This window comes from Hylobates moloch, unplaced genomic scaffold (genome assembly GCF_009828535.3).
Source record: "Hylobates moloch isolate HMO894 unplaced genomic scaffold, HMol_V3 SCAFFOLD_16, whole genome shotgun sequence".
In the NCBI taxonomy this organism is placed as follows: Eukaryota; Metazoa; Chordata; class Mammalia; order Primates; family Hylobatidae; genus Hylobates; species Hylobates moloch.
The window spans coordinates 6,805,749-6,826,294 of NW_026652291.1; the positions used below are offsets into that span (position 1 = coordinate 6,805,749).

The window sequence follows — 20,546 nt, forward strand, 5'->3', positions numbered from 1 at the left end:
CATATATGTGGATATATAAATATATATATATGTTCATCTCTCTCTCTCTCTCTTTTTTTTTTCTTAAACAGGGTCTCACTCTATCACCTAGGCTGGAGTGCAGCGGCACAGTCACAGGTCACTGCAGCCTTGACTTCCTGGTCTCAAGTGATCCTTCCACCTTAGCCTCCTGAGTAGGTCAGACTACAGGCACTTGCCACCATATCCAGCTAATTTTGTTTTTTGTAAATATAGGGTTTCACCATCTTTCCCAGGCTGGTCTTGTACTCCTAGGCTTAAGTGATTCACTTGGCTTGGCCTCCCAAAGTGCTGATATTACAGGTGTGAGCCACAGTACCTTGCCCCTACCTATCTCTTTTTTATATCTCTTTTCTTTTCGGTTTTTTTTTAGTATCATTAACATTTTTTATATCCAAAATTTGTTTCAGCCTACCTACGGACAAATGGTATGAAGAAGGACAGGGAAAAATGAGCTGGGGCAGACGGAAGCCTCAAGTCTGACAAAGTGAATCTTTCATCCTCTTCACAATACCTAGGACGTCATGTATCCTGGGAGATACAAGGCATTTTTTTTTTTTTTTTTGCCTCAGTTTATTTTTTTGTTTTGAGACGGAGTCTCGCTCTGTCGCCTAGGCTGGAGTGCAGTGGAGAGATCTCTGCTCACTGCAAGCTCTGCCTCCCGCGTTCCCGCCATTCTCCTGCCTCAGCCCCCCGAGTAGCTGGGACTACAGGTGCCCTGCGAGGTCAGGAGATCGAGACCATCCTGGCTAACATGGTGAAACCCCGTCTCTATTAAAAAATACAAAAAAATTAGCCGGGCGTGGTGGCGGGTGCCTCAGTTTTTAACATTTAAATGCTGTTGTGGCTAAGAGCAAAGCCACAGATGCTCTGTGCTGCCATCTTGAATTCCCACCTCCTCTCCCTCTTGGGATCCTTTTGACCTCCACAATATTTATCTGCTAAGAGACAATGAGGCCATGAGTCCCGCAGCCCACACTTCTTTAGACAATTTATATTTTTGGATGGGATCTCCAGAGGGGCATTGCTCACCTCTTCTGTATTTTGCAAACAATTCTAGAATCTTAATCAAAGAACCATTGGCTACACATTGGCTACACACTGTCTACATTGCTCAAAAAGTTGGCATTTTAGGGACAACATACTCCGCTTGAGATCCAAGCTGGTGGAGTATTTCTTTGCTTAGTATCCTCCACCATCTAGGTTTAAACTAGGTGCTGTTTGGCAGGTGTGTCCCATAGCTTTTGGTTTGTGGTGGTGCTTCCCTTGTGTCATCTTCTCTCTTATTCTCATTCCTTTTTTAAAATGTTATTATTTTTGGTAAGGTTTAAGAGTTGAGCATCAAGCAAAAATGTACTTTCTTAACCATCTTCAAATGAACAATTCCTTTGACTTCCAGATGAAGAGAGATGATAATCTAAGGCTTCTATATCTCCCTACTTTAATTGTAAAACAGATGCAAATTTAGCTTAAGAATTTAGGCTAAGAGCCAAGGGATCATAGGATCAATAGTTATTTGTGGCCCAAATAAGTTTTGCCCAGAGGAATTTGAGCATAACAATGATAATATTGACTATAGCCTCTTGAATGCCTATGATGGTCCAGGAGCTTGGCCGATGCTTTGCTTATTTCAATTCAAATCCAAACAAGAACCTCAGCCCCCACTTCTCCAGACAATTTATATTCTTGGATGGGATCTCCAGAAGGACACTGCCACCTCTTCTATATTTTGCAAACAATTCTGGAATCTTAATCAAAGAACCACTGGCTACACATAGGCTACATTGCTGAGGTGAGGTTTGTTAACCCCATTTTACCAAAGGAAAAAGAGAAAAGTGAGAATCTGAAAGATCAGGTGACTGGATGATAAATCACTGAGCTTGCATTCAAAATCAAGTGAGTTTCACTTCCTGACTCCTCCTCCTATTTTTCTCTATAGGCAACATGTGAAGTCTAAAAATAAAATTTTAATTCAGTAGAAGTTTCAGCAAACCCTGGTAATTTCTTTTTCCTCATGCCCTTTGCTTTGAGTTTAATCTCTGTGGCTATTTTAGCGGCACCTCATGGGTACTTTTCCCTGGGCTCACTTATTATCAGTGTCCATTCACTAACCAGTGTATAACAGGGACTGTTAAGTGTGCCTGGATGAGAAAGGGGCTTTTTTTGTACCTTTATAGTTATTATTGATTGGTTCAATAATTGGTCTATTTACAATCAATATGTTCTATGCTAGGCTGAAGAGAACTAACTTCAAAAACTTTGTAAAGTTGAACTCTGGCCACAGCACCCTTTCACTCACTCAGCAGTTGCAAATAACATAATGAGAGTGACTACACACTGTCTTCATCTTCAAATTCTCTCACTTCCTCATGGCACATCTCCTAACCCCGTTTCTTTTCTTTCTGTATCTAGCATCTGCTGAGGGGATAACCTACCACCTGGTTAGGAGGACTGCCTCTCCAGCCCTCCTCTGTGTATTGATCTCCAGCATTCAGTGGGTTCACAGGTGTCTGCCCGCAGAGTCTCTGCTTTGCTTTTGTCATGGAGGCATGGTGAGTGTTGTGACTGTACAGTCCTTTAGTCTTTTGTATTTGCTTAAACATTTTAAAAAGTTTTTTAATAAAAAAATGAATCTGGAGTGATTATTTTCACATCATCATTAGAAACATTTCCATAGGTGACCAAAAGCCTCAGTCATAGAAACTAGTAAGACATTATTGAGAAAATGTGCTTAAATTCAAGTTACATTTGACCATTTTCAAAAACTTGCTTTCCTCCTTCTCCCACCAGAAATACCTGCTTCCCCACCTTAAAACTGTACTTTCAGCTTGACCTCCTCTGGTGGTACATAGCTTGGTAGCATTTGGTACATAGCATTTGCCACTTAATATTGAACTTACCTATGTGTGGTTCTGTCTCTCTAAGGTGTTCCTTGAGTTCCCATCTTCTCTAAGAAGTTTCCACTTGTATTCTCAGTATCCAGTCCAGAAACCAGCAAAAAATTGGTTGTCTAGCGAATGTTTCCTGCAGGGCATCATGAAAAAGCTAATATTTGTAGAACACTCTTTGAAAAAACGGCCTCATTATTAAAGAGTGGTGGGAGAGGGAACCTGACTGCTTGGTGGCTCCTAAGCCTGCCACACCATGGGCAGACACCCGTGAACCCACTGAAGGTTGGAGATTAATACACAAGAGGATGGGTGGAGAGGCAGTTCTCCTAAGTGCTCCTTGCAGGACCTGACTGTAGCTCCCAGGGTTCCACCCTAGCAGCAGTTCTTTGGGAGGCCAATCTCATGACCAGTGGTTCTCAACATCAAGATGGTGTGTTGTCATATCCAGACCTTGAGTGGACTTTCCAATGATCAAGAAGTCAAGTAACCTCTCTCTTCATGGCTGTTAAAAACTTCAGCCAACATAGCATACTCAGTACAGGATTGGATTGAGGCAATGATACTGTGCTATAAAAGTGAGAGGCCGTCATGCATTTATACCCACATCTTGACACATACACGTCCTAACTTTCCATGTTCTTTGCTTCTCTACAGATTTTATAGAAACTTTAAATAAAAATAAGATAATAAAATTCACACCATATAAAATTATACCATGTAACATTTATAGATGCCATTGACATCTTTGTTTTAAAGAATGTAAAAGGGCATTATATATGGGAGTTTTATAAAATTCCAAATTTTCAGCTGACAGGATGTTCCATCCTCAAACTCGACAAATGTCATTTTTGGCCAAGCATGGTCAAAGAAATAAGAGACACAAGAAGATGTCATTGATGTTTCAGGGTCTACTCTCTGACAGCTGTGTGGAAGATGGATTGAAAGGTGAGAGAAAGAAGGAAGATTCTCATGATGGGTGTAGAAGTCAGAGTCCCTGCTCGCAAACAACCTTTATTCAAGTTCCAGGAACTGTCCTTCTGAGGCTCTCACAGCCATCCTGGGTGTTATATCTTCTGATTTTGCCACTGCTTCACAGCAGGACTGGGTGGGAGCAGGAGGCTATGGTTTTTTACACCTAGAAGTGCATCTGAAGAGCAAATGATCTAGCTTCTTTATTTTACAGATGGAAAAACCAAGGCCAAGGGAAGAAAATGGCCTGTCCAAAGTTCCTGGGTCAGGCTGTCTCAGTGTGAATAAGGAAACCAGCGTCTGCTCCCCCACAGCTGCACTCCCAGCCCCAACAAGGAGACCCATCCTACTGTGGCCTGAGTGGTAGTCACTTGAAGACCCTGACCCTCTGGGACTCAGAATCAACCCCCGTAATGACTTGCTTCATGTCCTAGTTTGCGTAACCATGTTTATTCTTTGTTCTGGGACTCACACTCATTTTTAGTTTTAGCTGAAGGTTCTGAGAGTTCTTCTTATGGAACTGACCAGTACATAATTCCTTTAGGAATGAGCTCTATTCAACCTTATTATTTAGGACTATTCCTTTGGCAGTGAATTAAACTCAATGGAGATGGGCTTAAACCAGATACAAGGAGACTTGCAGCAGTCCAGAGCTGTAAAGTCCAATGGTGCTTCCGGGGGGCTGCATAGCATTATTCGGGCTTGGTTTCTTTCTATCTCACCTCCATGTTGGCTTTCTATTTAGGGACTCTCTCTCCTTCTGGCGCCCCCTAAGCCACCCCCTGATTTCATCTAGTTGCTGGAACTAGCTCAGCAATATCATCAGAAAGAAGGCTTCCTTCCCCCCCTCCAAATTCCAGTGCTTTCTCCGTTGGACCCGAGTAAGAGTCACACTCATCCCCAGGTATGTGGGAATGGGGTAAGTCAGTCTCACCTGAACCATATGGACTGAGAGAGGAAGAGTAAATTTTCCTAAGAGAAGTCATGGATGCTCGTTATCAGAAAAAGGGGAGATACAGTTTGTGTGGGCAAACCAGCAGATGCTCAAGATGTCTCTCCTGCCCTCTCTCACCCTCGTTTGGCATTCTATCCCTGACTACCCTTGGCCTGGAGTCCGGCCCTGAAGGCTGTCGATGGACCTCTCCAAATATGACTGATCTTAAACACTTTTAAGGATTAGCTGTTCGCTTTTTCTCCTTCATATTGGAGTTCTCCACCCTCCCTCTAACAGAGATGGTCCACCTGGGTTATCACCTGCTTGTCGCTCTACCTTGTGACTCTTAACCATGAATAATGGACAAGAAAGCCTCCCTGCATGCTCTCCTATCTACAGACAAATGGTATGAAGAAGGACAGGGGCAAAGTGAGCTGGGGCAGATGGAAATCTTCTAGTCTTTATTTCAGAAAATTTTATTTTAAGACGGCATTGAATAGTTTGGTTATTTTCTCCAGGAACACCAATTATGCTGTCATCCCATGGCTCTGTCTGGTCCCATGACCCATTCCTTCCCCGTTAACCCCAATCTGGGTCAATAAACGGGGACGGATCCAACGGGCATCAGATCACGACCAATGCCCCGCAGCAAGTAAATGGCTCCTCTGGGACTTGCAGCCAGTTCTCTAGGCTCATCTGCCCTTTGCACTATTCCAAAGAGGCAACGACACTGGAAAATCAAACAAAGAAATGAACACAAAGTAGCTCCGAGTGTGAATATGTCAGCCAGCCTACAATCAGAAGAGAAGAATCAAAAGCAGAATCAAGGCTGCTATTGGGCGTTGTCGTTATAGATGGGCACCCTCGTACTGCCATCCGAGGAGCAAGTGCTTTGACAGGTGGGGGAAGCACTGACTTCATTAGCTCGTGTGGGAGTGAAAGGGGGAGATGTCCCTGGGAACTTCTGGCAGCCTTGCGGGAAAAGGATGGTGACGTTGTGTTTCATATTGAACTTGGCATACATGGGAGTGATGGGGGTGTTCATAGGAGATCAGATGGCACTTCCAGTTTGTCTGCAAGAGCCTAATTACTGACCTGACACCCGTTGCTTCAAATAGGCCCGGGAAGCAGCTAACTGGTGTATGGAAGCATCTGGTAGTGCAATTACCCTGTCAGCTCTTTATCCACTTGTAGCCCTGTCATTAGACACTTCTTTTCCTTGATATGCTTAAAATGTAGAGTTACTAACCAGAGCAATTTAAAATGATATATAGTTATTTTTTTATCTCCTCTCCTGTCGAGGGAGAACTTCATAAATGATGTCACAATAAACGGAATGTGAGAGAAACCTCAGAAATGAAATTTGTAAGGGCAGAGACGGCGGGAGGAAGAGAAAGATCATGCCAGGGCTTCCGAGTGCTAATGAATTAACGGAGAAGCCGAGTTAACGAGTGCCAAGGAGGAGTTGTTGTCGGAGGTTTTGAGGTAATAGTGAAGAGTTATGGAGCCAGGAGGCAGAGGCTGGAGTGTTCAAAGTGGCCCCCATGGCTCTAGAAAGGGAAGGTAGAAAAATTAGGGAGATGGGTCTCCAGGCTAGGTAAAGAGTCAGGAAGACAAGGAGAATGCTGAGAATGATGGGAGTCCTGCAGCCCTGGAGAGATGGTGAAGGTGGAAGATGGAGAGCCCATGGGGAAGCTTGCACAGTATTATTTGTGTATGAATAGGGAGAAAGAAATGCAAGTGCAGGAGCAGAGTCTTTCAAGACTGCTTTCAGGTAAGTAAGGACAGTTTCAACGATGGAGAGTAGGGCTGGGCGTGGTGGCTCACACCTGTAATCCCAGTACATTGGGAGGTTGAGGAGGGCAGATCTCTTGAGCTGAGGAGTTTGAGAACAGCCTGGACAACATGGAGAAACCCCATCTCCACAAAAAAAGTACAAAAATTAGCAGGGCGTGTTGGTGCACACCTGTAGTCCCAGCTACTCAGGAGGCTGAGGTGGGAGAATCGCTTGATCCGAGGAGGTCAAGGCTACAGTGAGCTGTGATCACACCACTGCACTCCAGCCTGGGCAACAAAGTAAGACTCTCTGACAAAAAAAAAAAAAAAAGATGGAGAAGGGGTGATTAAAGAGTGTAGGAAAGGTAGATGAATTTGGGGACATGAGGTGATTTGCAACTGTGTTTTGACTTAATTTATCCCCTGAGTCTGCATTTGAAAATGGAAGGATTTAAAACTCAGAGAGGTTTAATTATTTGCCCAGGGCTCACCCAGCTCCCAGTTGTGGTACAACTCAGATTCTGCTCAACACTTTCAGAATTTGCTATAAAAATGCAGATGCTGTCTTGGACTCAGAAAACTCACAGCCTCAGCAGGGGAGGCAGATATGCACCCCAACAATAATATATCATGGGAAAAGTTAAAGTAGAATTTCTTCCAGATTTATCTCCAGCCTTCTCTCCCACCAGGCTGCTATTTCCCCTACCAGATGGTTGTGGGCATCAACTAAGACCAAGGATGTGAACAGTTTTGTAAACTCCAGAGGTCTCTAGAAAAATTACAGCAATCCTCCTTGTGGTTCTCTGAATAGCCTCAAAAGAACAGTGCTGCTCAATTTATTTAGATGAAAACTTAAGGCAAACAGGTAATCCTGGTTGTCCAAGTACCAAGGACATCTTTTGCACCTCCAGATTGCCATTGCTTTCCTTGGTGTGTCTCTTGCTTCCATCACTCTTTCTGCAAGAACCCATTTGGCATCTACTGCATGTGAGGTCCTGTGCTGGTGCTGGGAGCATGATGTTGAAGAGCAAAGCCAAAGTGGTTTCAGGGAGCTTTCAGCCTGGGAAGAGCAGCTGACACTTATCAACAACCCCTCATGTGGACATCAGTCATGATGCAGAATTGTTTTCTTACCTTGGTGCCTTCCATTATATTGCCTTCCTCATCTCCTAGATGATGAATTTCTCTTGTAAAGTTCTGTCTTGCCTGTGAAAGCAACCCCAATTGCACAAAGTAGGAGAGATCAGCCTAAGCCCTGGGTCCTTGGTAGGTGCTGTGCACACCTCTGTGGAAGCACTCCCACATTCTGTGGCGGTCTTACTGCTCCTTTGTTCAATGGAGTGGCTTGTCCACACTAAGAGGGGAGGTAAGTCTGATTCAGCACTGAAAACCCAGCACCAATAGGGCAGGTGGCATAAGTGAGAATTCAATAACTATTTATTGATTGTATAAATTAATATCTGATGTTTAAGGGAGTGAATTTTCTTTTTCTGAATTTACTATGTATAACCAACATGAAAGATAACTGTCTTCTCATAAATAATGGATAGCAGTCATTTTAGGAGCTCCACAATCTCAGAATTGATCACATTGCTCTTTTTCTGTGGCCTCTAGGAAGCTCAGAGCCTACTTTTAGCAAAATATGGAACCATCTGGCTTGCATTTTCAGTTACTTACCTAAGCAATAGTTTTTCTGTTTTCCTTCTTACTATAGGATCACACTGATTTCTTTCCATGCTATTCTATTCTATAGAATAGAATTGAAACCACCTTTGCTATGCTATTCTATTCCATAGCATAAACATGGAAAGAAAGGAGATTTAACGGACATCTTTTAAAGTGATCTGGTTGTTAGAGTCATCTGGGTGGCCGTACTCCTTAAGTTGCTTAGTCATTGACTGCAGAGTCATAGCATATTCATAAATGATAACGTTACCTCTCTTAATCTCTCTGAGGGTCTCTTAGGCAGAATACGGTATTGCACACAAGCACATTCAGATAAAAATCCTATAGTTGGTGATAGCTTCAAATGATAGAATCTTAATAAACTTTCTGTGTTTGAGTGGGTGAGATAACTAGAGATACATATCATGTGTGATCACTGCACGACAGAAGATAAGCTGGTCATCATTTTCAGATAAAAATGCCCATCCATCCACAGATTGCAATCAGGGGGCTGCCATGCAGTTCTTGGTCTATTCCAGTTAATTAAATGCTAAATGAAATTCAAAATTCTGGCTTCTAGAGATTCCACAATCTGTTGCCATGTGCTGCAAAGTCACAGAATACAGTCTGAGAGCTTTCCTGAGGTTCTAGTAGTTGCTCAAGAAATACTCATTCCCTTCTGTTGAGATCTCCTCTACAAAGCTAAATGGGGTGATGTCTGAGCCCTCTTCTTCCTCTGACAGATGTGGGTCAAAGGTGTTTGCCGGTGGGGTGGGTGAGGGGTCTGGAAAGACCTCTGTGTCCCATTCTACCTGCAGTGGGGTCAGCATTCCTGAGTTCCCATTTTGTGCACTGAAAACATGAAGCATATTTAGATGAAAATGAGAGAAAAAGATCTATTATAACAATTCTCTATGTTGGAATACTGTCCTGATTTTTCTCTCTCCAGGAACCAGAATCCGGCAGTCTCTACTGGGCCTTGATACCTACCTCTAACTATATGTAGTTTTCTGCTGGAACTTCACACAAATGAGCACTAGCCATTATTACTGAGCACCTATCAATGTCAAGTGCTGAGCTAAATACTTCAAACTCAAGTTCATCCTCACAACATCCCTACACGGAAAGTATTATCACCTACATGATTCCGAAGCTCAGAAACGGTAAGCAACTTGCCTAGGGTCACCCCACTAGCAAGTGGTAGACCTAGGATTCGTATGTGTGCCTATTTAATTAATAATATTATTTAAACACTAAATAACAATTAAACCTACCATTGGAATTACTTATTCAATAAACACATCATTCAATATCGACTCCATGCCAGGCACTGTACTAGGGGCTGACATGAGAACTGCGTATAGTTTGCAGTACTGGCTGCTGTCATATGAGCTATAAAAACTACCAAGTCATGGACCTTCTGTGTGTCCCACTGTGGTACACTTTATGACAAGGAGGTCTCTTCTTGCCTGAGCTCTCTTAATGATAGTGAAGAAGGCTAGTTGTTGTTGTTGTTGTTATTCATACTCTTGCTCGAAGCCCAGGTTCTAAGACTGTGTAAACTACATTTAATTTGTCCCCAAGATTGTGTTTTCTCTGAGCTGTTCTGCAAATTGCCGACCACTGGCATTCCCAGGAGGGAGGGGAACCTGGAGAGGACTCAACTCTCTACCTCCCTTTTACTGTCCACTCTGCCAGCCTGTCACTTAGCAGTGTCAATGGTCTCTCATTGAACAGTCCACAGATGACCAAGGGACAGTCCAAATCTCCTCTGGGGATTGCTATCTACCTAGAAGAATAAACCATGTTCTTCATGCTTAAATGTGGAAAGATAACCAAACGCCACTAAACATCTGAAGGAAACCAGTGTAACAAAAGAGAGATTAAGATCAACATGCAGTCTGGAAATAAATCAGAGAAAATTCAGAAGCAATCGCCTGTAGGTTTGAAGTTCTCTGAAATGATATTGCATCAATAAAACAAGAAAAAGATGCCACAGTAAAAGAAAAGAAGAAAGAAAACTCTTTATTAAATGTCAAACCAATAAAATGAAATAGCTGGATAGAAATGGCAGAAGTTAAAGTCAAAGACAACTCCTAAATAAATAAGAATATTGATAGGAATTATAAGAGCTGTAGAGCATTAATCCAGGAGTCCCAGTGAATGAGTTTCCTACTGTGCCTGTGACAAAGTACACAAATAGTGACTTCACATGACACAGATTTATTCTCTTACAGTCCTGTGGATTAGAACTCCAACTTGTGCCTCACTGGACTAAAAGTCAGGTGTGGTTGGGCTGCATTTTTCCTGGAAGCTCTAGGGGAAAATCTGTTTTCTTACCTTCTTCAGTTTCTAGAGGCTACCTATAATTCTTGGCTTGTGGCCCCTTCTTCCATCTTCAAGGCCAGCAACAGCAGTTTGAGTCCTCATATTTCCCTCCTGTGACTTCCTCTCCTGACTCCCCCATTCACTCTTCAGGATCTCATGACTCCTTTGGGCCCACCTGGGTAATTCAGGACAATCTTCCTACATTAAGGAGAGCTGATTAGCAACCTCAATTCCGTTTGCAACCCAAACTCCCCTTTGCCACACAACCTAGCACATGCACAGGTTCTGGGAATTAGAGCGTGAACATCTTTGCAGGACCATTATTCTGCCAACCACAGCCATATACAACTTACTGAAACCAAAGAAAAAAATGAGTCAGAAATGGTCACACAGATAGATTTTTTTTTTCCCAAAGCTGAAAAGATATGTCAGTAATTGGATTGAATGAGCTTTCCCAGAGGGAGGAGAATGAATGAAGAATGATCTATTCCTAGACATGCCAATGTGACATTTAAAACCCTGAGGATAAAACACATATCTTAAATGTTTTCAGAGAGAGAGAGAGAGAGAGAGGATTAGAAGAGAGAAAGGAGAGTGAGAGAATTGGAGAGGGAGAAGGCAAAGAGGCAGAAGTGTCTGGAATAGGGTGTAGCCAATAGGGTTATGCACAGGGAGGAGCTGAGAGCTTTGGAAGAAGGAAGGTACAATGGTTTACTAATCTCCAGATCCCTAATGTCTACATGGCCCAATACTCAGTAGAAGCCAGGTTTCCTAGATTGTTAAATAAACAACAACTGAGCTCTTAATTGTTAGCTATTATTAATTGCTTAACTCTGCTATGCCAGGGTCAATATCTGATGCATCATCAAGCTGCAGAGGATAAGCTGACAAAATTCAGTAAGAATTGGTGCCAGCGAATAAACAAGATGCTTTGGGAGTTTTTCAGATTCTCTTATTAAAAAAGTCACTCTGGATTTGTCACCTGGAGGAGATTCTTGTAGCACTTACCATCCCAGAGTTTACTGATGTCAGTCACTGCTGGGGAAGCATTAAGGTGCTAGAATATTCCAGAAGCATCCATACTGCTTGGCACTATTTGGACAAAGATTACAGCAAGAGAAAGACAAAGAGTGCTTCAGCATAAAGCCTGTCCATATCATATTATTAAATCACACCAAACTCATGGAGGAAGCAGAGATGTTTGGCATGGTTGAATTTCTGAGCTAACTAGTACATTGGTTTTATTTTCCAGACAGATTTATTCATTTCTCCTTGGCTTTTTCCACAGAACACATATTTATAGTCACCCACAAGTGCCAATGAATGCAGCGGGCTGCCATGACTCCAGCGTGGCTCCTTCCTGCCATCAGTCAGTGCAATCCTGCTGGTGCATGCTCTCACCTCTGGTGCCTGCACACACTGGTTCCTGTCTAGGCTGCCAGTTCCCTCCTGTCCATGTCTGGTCATCTTCGAGACTCACCTAAGCTCCCTGAAAGTCTTTTCTGCCCCTGGGCCCTAATCCAGCCAGGGTCCACTGCTTCTCTGGGCTCCTAGAATTTACCTCTGACCATAGAACTCCTAGAAACACTTATATCAGGATTGAAGATCAGGGAACGTTTCTCTTCTTCTGAGGAACTGTCCGAGGTCTCCCATTCTGATAACACAAGTGATGGATTCCTCATGTTCTCCTCTTTGTGTTAGCTGCTAGGAGCTTAAGCCATAGAAATTATCTTAACTCCTATACCACAAATAACAGCATGCTCCCTTTTTCATGTTACTCTTTTCAATTTCATTTTATTTTCATGTCATGCCATCACTATAGTTGTTGTAAACTGCCTTACATCCTCTCTAACAACATGTAGGGTCTAGGTAAAGAAGTGTAGGTAAATATATAGATGAGCAAATTGGAAGAGATGGGTCACAATCATATGTTCCCCCAGGGCCTGAACTTCTGGTGATGATGATGATGATGATGAGAGCAGTAACTCATAGCATGCGGGACCTTTGATAACAGCCCTATGTGCACCCTCTATTTATTCTGCAAGGTGACAAGGAAAGAGGTTGAGCAACCAGTTTGTCATAGTAACCATAGCCACTCTGGGTCTAATGCTGCTCTGGGTCTAATGCTCTGGGTCTAATGCAGCTCTGGGTCTAATGCTCTGGGTCTAATGCAGCTCTGATTGTGTTTCCATGAAAGTCCTCTAGTTCTGGAGCCGCCACTGGGCTCTCATCTACTAATACACTGCAGCTGTAGATTCTGAGTCCAGATTTAACTTCTATTTTTATTTTGAACAATTGATTATTGGAAAAATGGGTGTATTAGGGTTCCCTAGAGGGGCAGAACTAATAGGAGATATAGATCTCTATATAGATCTCTATATCTATATAGATCTCTATATAGATCTCTATATCTATATAGATCTCTATAGATCTCTATATCTATATAGATCTCTATATAGATCTCTATATCTATATAGATCTCTATAGATCTCTATATCTATATAGATCTCTATATAGATCTCTATATCTATATAGATCTATATAGATCTCTATATCTATATTGATCTATATAGATCTCTATAGAGATCTCTATCTATATAGATCTATATAGATCTATAGAGATCTCTATAGAGATCTCTATCTATATAGATCTATATAGATCTCTATAGAGATCTCTATCTATATAGATCTCTATAGAGATCTCTATCTATATAGATCTCTATAGAGATATATATACATATTATATAATATCTATTATACTTAATAATATCTATTATATAATAGGATATTATAGAATATCTATTATATAATAGGATATTATATAATATACATATATATCCTATTATATCCCCTATTTTATATAATAGGATATATATACATCCTATTATATCCGCTATTATATATTCTATCCCCTATTTTATAGATAGATAGATATAAAAAGGGGAGTTTATTAACTATCCCTTTATAATAGGATATATATATATGTATGAGTTTATTGAGTATTAACTTACACGATCACAAGGTCACAAGGTCCCACAATAGGCTGTCTGCAGGCTTGAGGAGCAAGGAGAGCCAGTGTGAGCCTCAAAACTGAAGAACTTGGAATCTGATGTTTGAGGGCAGGAAGCATGCAGCACGGGAGAAAGATGCAGGCAGGGAGGCTAGGCCAGTCTCGCCTTTTCATGTTTTTCTGCCTGCTTTATATTTGCTGGCAGCTGATTAGATTGTGCCCACCAGATTGAGGATGGGCCTACCTTTCCCAGCCCACTGACTCAAATGTTAACCTCCTTTGGCAACACCCTCACAGACACACCCAGGATCAATACTTTGCATCCTTCAATCCAACCAAGTTGACACTCAGTATTAACTGTCACAATGGGTCTATATTCTTTGAAGGCACAATTTAGAAAGTAAAAAGAAAACAAAGATAGACGTCCATTTAGCCGGGAATGTTTGTTTTCTACCATTTTATAGATGAGTAAGTAGAGACGCAGAGAGTTAATGATGCATTCAAAGCCACAAGGCAAATCAATGAGAGCCACAATTTGAACTCAGGCCGGTGGCCATGGGAGTCTCTGTCCACTGCACTGTGTCCTTACCGACGGACTGTACCAGGTATCTGCAGCTCCTTGATGCTTCTCACATCTGCTCCCCACATCCTCTGGACTTCCACTGCTGGAGGGTGTAAACTGCTTTCTCAGGACCCAGGGGTTCAGGCCCATTACCTGGGCTCCAAGCATTTTCTCCAGAGTGTCAAGCTGGGAAAGCAGCCTGACTTGTGAACATTCCATATCAGGGCACAAGAAAAGCAGAGGCCTCTGCTTTGTTTCTGCATTTCTTTTAAGCCATATAACATCTCAGTTGGAATAACAAGGCAGAAGTCACGTTGCAAGGACACGACGTCCACACCTACTAAGAGAGATGAGATCCACCCTGCTAGTAATCCATCCCAGCCTCCTTGTTAGTGATTTAACTCACTCTTCAGTTGGCACTTTTCAGTCTTTCTATGATCTCACCTTAAATTACCTTTTCAGTGGTATTTCCACAGGTGCCTACTAGCACCTGACAGTCTTGTCAAACTGGATAATTAATGCATTTGTATCTGCCCTGAATGCATTTGTAGTTTTGTACATATTAGGTTTTCCGTAAGAGTATAGTGATCATGCTGAATGCAACTAAATTGTAATCTAGTAGAGCATACCTAATTGTGTGCTTTCCCAATGTTTGGCACCGCTCAAATCTCTATTGTCCACCCATGGTGAAGGAAATCAAGAGTGGTGGCCTATATTTGACTGAAATGTATCTAATATTTTAAAAGATAAGATTGGAGTGCCACAGAAGTACCTCAAAGACAGCAGAGCTTCTGCTCCGAAGAGATGGCTCTTTGTGACATGCTTCGAGTCTCTTCATCATAGTCTAGTTATAGACAAATCAAGGAGTAGGGCTGGCTGATTCTCCCTGGGAGATCCCCATGTTAGTTTTGACTCAGGGACTGTTTCTTGGAATTCACACCAAGATGTTTGTCCTATTGAATGTGACTGCATTTTATCTTTTTAAATTTAACTTGTATTTATTAAATACTCACTCAATGCATTGAAATACAGAACCAGAAAACATGCCTTCATGTGGTTGCTGCAATAAATGCAAATAGCTCATCTTTTTAAATGCAAAGTAAACTGTGCCAGTGACCAGAAGGAGCATGGGTTCTTTGTATATAGTGAGAAGACCTGTGTAGATGGCTTTGGGGGCCCTAAGAGGGACATTTTCTGAGATCCGAGATAAGGCAACAGGCAAATGGAACTAGGTCAAGGTTGGCCCTGGGGAGCTTCAGGTGGCTTACACGCCAGCTGTGGGTGGCTTTTGGGGTTCCCTATGGTTGAAACGTGGAAGGTGGTGTATGGAGGGTTATGTGGGGCTGTCATTGAAAATGCAGCATGCAAGAGTGATGGCCTGCACTAGGACGGAGGCAGTGAAAGAAGGACAAGAAGCACTGTCTCTACCACATTCTGGTTGTAGAATCCACAGGACTTGCTGATAAAATTTTATGCACTCTGGTAGAAAGGAATTTTACGCAAGGTGGTAGAAAGGAGGAGGTCAAGGTCACCTACAAGATTTCTGGGCCAAGGAAGTGAATAATGGTGGTGCTAAAACAATAAGATGAAATAAAATAGAATAACATAACTAATGTTCGCTGTACTTAAGCTATGTGCCAAGTGTTATCTTGGGTGTTCTACATGCACAAACTCATTTAATTCTGATAAAAACAAACATGGTAGGAACTGGTATAACCCCCATTTGAAAACGAGGAAACTGAGTCATGGAGCAGTGATGTCACTTGCCTAAGTTGAAGAACAAGAATTTGAATTTTCACCTTGATATTTCAATGTGTGTGTCCACACCATTAATGCTGCCTTGCAGTATAACCAAACACACCAATGAAAGGTGCACAACAGAAAAATTACATGCTGGGTGTACTTGGCCAAAAGATTCTTTGCTTTACAAAATGATTCATTCATGTTTCTATTGAACTACCTTAGTGAGCTTACCATAGGGTTTGTTAAATAGTTCCGTTGCCACACATGCACGAGCAAAAAGGCACACACACGCAAGCTATTGAGGAAGAGATCTGTGGCAGAAAAGAAGGCATATTACTGTTAGATTTCATTGTTATGTTGGGAGTGACAGCATCTGCCTGTCCCCAGTCAATGTCTCTAGCAGTAGGCAGTCCAACACCCCTACCCAAAAATACCCTCAGGGGTACCCCAAACAAAGTCTGGGATCCTCTAGAGATCTTCCTAGTTTGCTTTTTGCTTCCTTCCCTGCCAGGGCATTCAGCTGGATCTTAAGCTATTAGTTCATCAGATTTTTCTATACTTGCCATTGCTTATTGGACTTTTGACATTTCTGTGTACCAAGAATTAGACCAAGCCCTTTATATGCATTTTAATGCAGGGGTGCCCCAGATGAATTCTGGGATCCTCTACTGGTTTGTTTTTTGCTTCCTTCCCTGCCAGGATCTTAAGCTATTGGTTCATCAGATTTTTCTATACTTGCCATTGCGTCTTGGACTTTTGACACTTCCATGTGCCAAGAATTAGACCAAGCCCTTTATATGCATTTTAATGCTTAATTTTAAAAAATTTTTATAGGTTATTGGAGTATAGATGGTATTTGATTACATGAGTAAGTTCTTTAGTGGTGATTTGTGAGATTTTGGTTCACCCATCACCTGAACATCACCTGAACACTGCACCCTATGTGTAGTCTTTTATCCTTCACCCCTCTCCTCCCATTCCCCACAAGTGCCCAAAGTCTATTTTATCATTCTTATGACTTTGAATCCTCATAGCTCAGCTCCCACATATCAGTGAGAACATACAATTTTCCATTCCTGAGTTACTTCACTTAGAATAATAGTCTCCAATCTCATTCAGGTCACTGCGAATGCCGTTACTCATTCCTTTTTATGGCTGAGTAGTGTTTCACCATATATGTATGCCACAGTTTCTTTATCCACTTGTTGATTGGTGGACATTTGGGTTGGTTCCATGATTTTGCAATTGCAAATTGTGCTGCTATAAACATGCTAATGCTTAATTTTTAAATAATTGATACGTAGGCATTATAAGACCTACTTTGCCAATGAAGAAACTGGTCCAGAAATGTTAAGCTCTTGGACCAAGGTGAACAACAATGGCCAATATGACCCATTCCATCCATATTCTGCCGCCACTGGGTGATACTGTTTCTTAGTCCCTGACTCCCAGTTTCCTTTCTCAGATCCCCAGTTTTACCTGACCCCTGGCTTCATTCATTCCAACTGACCATTTCAGACCTCCAGCCTCAGTACGGGGAGCTGGTGCCCCTAAGCTGCCCGGCCTAGGACCCTGTGGACAGGAGGACAGGAGAGATACTATTAGATAATCATACTCCTTTACCTTCAGATGCAAATGGCCTTGGGCTATTTTGGCCTTTTAAATCTCTGATTTTCCATAGACTCTTAAGGTTTAAGAGGAGGTTCTTTTGACTTCCCCCAAATAAAGGTTTCTGTGCACAAAAAGAAATAAGCATAGGTGAGATCAGTAAAGGTGATTTGTTACTGCTATGTTGGATTAAAAACATATATACTGTAAAAAGAGAACTCCAACTCCTTACTCATATATTTATAAAAAAAGAAATTTGGCTGATTATAACTTGTTAGATCTGCTGCTTCTCTAGTTCCATTTAGGAAAAAAAATGTGGCTTTATATTCCCACCCACTGATTTCCAACTAAAACAGAAGTTAGTTGCCTGCTGATCCCGCTGGCTTTTTAAATGAAAAACTTATTCTTTTTAAACTACTGGAAAATTATATTTAAAAATCAGCATAATTCCATTGCCTATTTTTTCTGGATTCCTTGAATAACGCAGGGCTGGTTTCTGGAACAACCCTACGTAATCTGATGGACAAATCTGGTTATCGACATGCATGTTAGCTGGTGATCTGTACTGTTGCTAAGCTATAGAGTCTATTTGCACTTGCTAATTAATATAATCTGAGTTAAGATTTTTATTCTCTCTAATCTAATTATAACTTCAGGAGGTAAGACTTGAAAAGATATTATAATAGTATTGTATATATTTTTCTATATATTTCATATGTATATATGTTCCAAATTCTTGACTCACAGACTCATGAATTGTAGTCACAGTAAATTGTTGTATTAAGCCACTGCGTTTTGGAGTCTGTGTTATGCAACAGTAGGTAACTGGAGTACTGAATGTCCAGCCAAAGTCCACTACACAGCACATCCCACCCCCTTATGCCATTAGCCCAGCTAGAAATAGACTATAATAGATCACTTCCAAAAGTTTACCTATATTTGATCTTACTTATAAAGAACACAGATGCTATGAAAGTCTCCATCTTGGTACCTCCTTATTTATCTGGAAGGAATTGTTTAGATTCCTGTCACTGTTACAGTTAATATAGGGGTACAACACTTGTGACACTCTGCACCATGATGTGAGATCTGGGGGGGCTGGACTAGTTCAGATATAATATTTGGTGGCACTGAAGCAGGTAGAGTAAGCCATGAATCAATCTTGCTATCAAGATATCAAGACTGGAAAGTCCGAGACAATCCCTGGGTGAGTTATCAGATCTGGGAACAGAAGAGGTGGAGAGGTATCCACTAGGGTCCCAGACCAGGGTTGGTCTGGATAGTGGAGTGCAGGAGGCATCAGAGCGAGAGTTCTGGACTGAGCCCAAGAACTTCCCAAGGGTTTAGGAAGACCATTCTTCATGTGGGGACTACTGTTTAGTACAATGCTAGGCCTACTGACTTGCTCAAGGGATAAACTAATAAATAAATGAATGCATGAATAAAAATAAAAGAGGTACCAATAATGACACCTAGTATTGAAACACTTCTATAGCAGGCACTGTGTTAAGTGTCAAGTGTATTAGCTCATCTTTTTCTCACAACATTTTTATGAGGTTAATACTTTCATTTTTCTCATTTTACAAAGGTGGAAACAGAGGTTGACAGAGGTGAAAGGTTACTTGCTAAAGCTTGCACAGAATTGTCATGAGAGAACATATGTCCGAATCCAGAGTGTTTGAACTCCAAAGCCCATGGTCTCTAACAGTCATCTTTGAACCGCCTTGTGGGTAAGATTGAAAAGCAATATAGATGGCTTGTCTCATGCAAAGATGTTCCCTTCATTGTGTCAGTGGTGCAGGTGACTCATCTGCAATACTGCTCATGAAGAATCAACATGATTCTCTTTTGAAACGCAAAGGCATCCAGTAGAGTTCTAGAAATACCATGAAGCATCCATTACACAACATATAGAAGACTCCTAAAATAATGCTCTTCCTCTACTCCTGGTAAACATTTACTTTTTGTTATTTGTTCATTTATGGACAAAACTCAAGGAGTGGTAACTTTGTGCAGACATGATGCTCCAGAAATACACAATAATCCCAAAAAGATGGCCAGTGGGAAAATAGATCTAGAAACAAGCAGGGGCGAGAGTACGAAATGTACTGCAGCCACGTGACAAATTAAATGATGATTAAACATGCTTGCAGTGATGAAAGAAAGAAAAGAAAGAAAAAGGCAGATTGGGGAAGGGCAGGAGGGCGTTTCACCGGGAAGGAAAGGCCAGCATACTAAGGTATTAAGGGGTGCAGCGATAGGGCTTACTTGGGAAACCCTGGGTAAGAACCTGATGCCATCACTAGAAATTAATGCCATCCCAATAATCCAGAAATGTCATTGGTTCTAGTGGGCAGGAAGATTGAAGAAAAAAATTTTACTTCTCACCAATCATTCCATTGGCAGTGGCCGGGGTGTGCCTGAGAGTCATCAGTGCAGGGTGGGGGCGTGCGTGAGAGTGGGGTAGTGAGGTATGGCTTGATGAAATTTGAACAGCATTTGCTTTGAACAATTCTATCTTCATTGTCATCTCATCAAAAACAAACAATTGCACAGTCAGCTCTGGAAAGCCAGGTAATAATATGCAATTCTTTGAATGTCCTCTGTAACCTTTTCTATTTTCTCACATGTCCTTAAAAAGACAGATAGAGCTACAGATGATTATCAGGTAAGGAGAGAAAAAGATAAGCAAACACAAAGTAATAATATAGCTCTCTGAAATCATTGGTTGTTTCCCTGCCGAGTATGTGCACTCACATAAGCCTTCACTTAATGTCTTATTCTGTTTCTTAAAAATCCCACGAAGGCAGGATGTTTTCTCATTCTCACCCTTGGCTACCTCTGTGAATAGGCTCTGGGAAGCAGAATATTTCTCTGGCTTTCCTCCCTGCTGTTCCTCTGTTTCTCTCCATCTCCAAGGTCTTCCAAACTTTCCATCACATGGGGATGTACGGGAGCAAAGCACTCAGTGGCGCCCCCGAGGCCTCAACTATCTCCTGCATTCCCTTCCAATCAGACAGATTTCCTCATTATCCCTGGACC

The 20,546-nt window shown here is 41.7% G+C and overlaps 1 long non-coding RNA gene across 1 annotated transcript; it reads left to right on the forward strand.

The window, feature by feature from the left end:
- The first annotated feature begins 6,239 nt into the window (after positions 1-6,239).
- Positions 6,240-19,198, forward strand: LOC131381468 (uncharacterized). The gene is made up of 3 exons (XR_009210216.1): positions 6,240-6,297; positions 9,203-9,416; positions 19,093-19,198. It is a non-coding gene; the product is annotated as an uncharacterized LOC131381468 (long non-coding RNA).
- The last annotated feature ends 1,348 nt before the right edge of the window (positions 19,199-20,546 follow it).